The sequence below is a fragment of the Otolemur garnettii genome, unplaced genomic scaffold (assembly GCF_000181295.1).
Source record: "Otolemur garnettii isolate 467f Iridium unplaced genomic scaffold, OtoGar3 scaffold00116, whole genome shotgun sequence".
Taxonomy (NCBI): domain Eukaryota; kingdom Metazoa; phylum Chordata; class Mammalia; order Primates; family Galagidae; genus Otolemur; species Otolemur garnettii.
Genome location: NW_003852511.1, coordinates 5,053,471 through 5,056,108, shown reverse-complemented (window position 1 = coordinate 5,056,108; position 2,638 = coordinate 5,053,471). Strand labels below are relative to the sequence as shown.

Below are 2,638 nucleotides of genomic sequence, written 5' to 3'. Positions count from 1 at the left end.
AAAAAAAAAAAAATAATAATAAGGCATTGATCCTAATGTCTTAGAGCCTTTTGCATTCTTGTTATTTCTAGCTTGAAAAGATAAAATGTTATTAATGGAAAGCTTAAATGTTCTAGGATTTTAATAAACTTAGGGCAATAACTGAATATATGATGCTTTAAAAATTTTATTTTACCAAATTACTATTAGTTTGTGAAACTAAAAGTTAAAATATATTAATGAAAGATAAGCAAATTGAGTGACAAGGGAAAATTGATAGCCATAACCTTATAGGAACTCTACAGAGGTAAACTAAATAGTTAATTCTGGCCTATCTTTGTTAATTGATCCTGTAATCTTATGAACATGATTTTTCTTTGTGTTTAATTATCTACATGCATATATTGGCCATTATCAAAGTGAACATTACTGATGTGCAAGTACTATTGAGAGTAATACTGAAAAATGGCCTATGTAGGAGGAGATGCTTAGCTCTTCTCTCTTACCCTAAAGATACAAATTGTAGGAAATGGATTTAGGTTACAAGCGTAATCAGAGCTTTGCACTGCCTGCTGTCCCTTCTCTAGTCTTTACCCATTGATTGGACATAAGTATTGCTTACAGAGATGTACATTAGAAAAAAAGAATGTAAACTTCAAATCTAATCTCTTTTTCTTTTTTTTAAGAGTTTCACTTTGTCACCCTCAGTAGAGTGCCGTGGCAGCGTACAGCTCACAGCAACCTCAAACTCTTGGGCTCAAAAAATCCTTCTGCCTCATCCTCCCAAGTAGCTGGGACTACAGGCTCCCACCACAATGCCAGGCTATTTCTTTTTTAGAGACCAGGTCTTGCTCTTGCTTAGACTGGTCTTGAACTCATGAGCTCAAGTGATCAGCCCCCCTCAACCTCCCAGAGTGCTAGGATTACAGGCATGAACCACGGTGCCCAGCCTGAAATCTGATGATTTTGCTACTTGATAACAGATTTAATGAACAATTTTACTAGAATAGTTGGTACTTAATATTTTATTAAATTTATTCATATTGTTTGTATCTCCTACTATAAACATGCAAAATGGGTCATATACTTTTAAGAGGAAGCTATAAAATAGAACTTAATTTCTATCTTTTGGTTCCTATCCATGACAATTCAAATATTCTAGCAGGAATTCTGCCTTAGGGAATAAGATCTCAAAACAATTATTTATTCCTATAAGAAACTACTTGTTGGCTTGGCGCCTGTGGCTCAAGTGGCTAAGGTGCCAGCCACATATACCTAAGGTGGTGGGTTCGAATCCATCCCGTGCCTGCCAAACAACAAGGATGCTGCAACCAAAAAAAAAAATATCCGGGCATTGTGGAGGGCGCCTGTGGTCTCAGCTACTTGGGAGGCTGAGGCAGGAGACTCACTTGAGCCCAGGAGATTGAGGTTACTGTGAGCTTAGATGCGACTGCCCTCTACCCAGGGGGACAGCTTGAGGCTCTGTCTCAAAAGAAAAGAAACTACTTGTTTCAGAGCCATCTATAGTAGGATATTAAAAAAGAGAGTAAATTGATTTAAAAGATCTTGAAAAGATGTAAAGTAAGCCACATTAATAATCGTACATTAAAGAAAATTTCCTACGGGGCTCCTGTGCCTCAGTGGGTAGGGCACTGGCCCCATACACCAAGAGTGGCAGGTTCAAACCAGCCCCAGCCCCAGCCCCAGCCCAATTACAACCGTTGTGGCGGGCACCTACAGTTCCAGCTACTTTGGAGGTTGAGGCAAGAGAATCGCCTAAGCCCAAGAGCTGGAGGTTGCTGTGACTATAACACCACGGCACTCTACAGAGAGTGACAAAGTGAGGCTCTGTCTCAAAAAAAAAAAAAAAAAGAAGAAAAAAAAATTTCCTCAGTGTCTAAATGAGACAGTATCTTATTTCCCAATGTTAAAGCCTATCCCCAACCCTGTGGAGAGCATTAAAAAAAAACCCGAGCGAGCATGGTGAAAAAGGAAAAAACCAATTGCTCTGCATCCAATGACTTCTTAAAACTTACTTTTCTGCATTTTATTTTCAAATTTCCTATAAAGAATATTACGTTTCTGGGTGGCACCTGTGGTTCAGTGGTCAGGGCACCAGCCCCATATACCAAAGGTGGTGGGTTCAGGCCTGGCCCCGGCCAAACTGCAACAAAAAAATAGCTGGGTGTTGTGGCGGGTGCCTGAGGCAAGAGAATCGCCTAAGTCCAAGAGTTGGAGTTGCTGTGAGCTGTGTGACACCACGTACTCTACTGAGGGCAGTAAAGTGGGACTCTGTCTCTACAAAAAAAAAAGAATATTACATCTCTAAAAACCATATTTATTGTGGGCTCGGCACCTGTGATGCCATGGCGACATAGTGAGACTCTTTCTCAATAATTATTGTGCTGAAGTAAACATAAAATTTACCATCTTAGTTATTTGTGGTGATACTGAGTACATTCACAGTCTGTATTAGTGTAAGAGAACATCTTTTAAAACCGGCAGGGGGGCTGGGCGTGGTGGTGCACGCCTGTAGTCCCAGCGCTATGGGAGGCTGAGGGCAGGTGGATCACCTGTGCTCAGAGGTTCGAGACCAGCCAAGACCCCCCTGAGCCAAACGAGCCAGAGTGAGACCCCGTCTCTACAACAACAACAGGAC

At 40.9% G+C, this 2,638-nt stretch overlaps 1 protein-coding gene across 2 annotated transcripts in view; it reads left to right on the top strand.

Annotated features, from left to right (window-relative positions):
- ERO1B (endoplasmic reticulum oxidoreductase 1 beta) overlaps positions 1-2,638 on the top strand; it is a 70,490-nt gene that overhangs the window by 55,126 nt on the left and 12,726 nt on the right. The window lies entirely within an intron of this gene.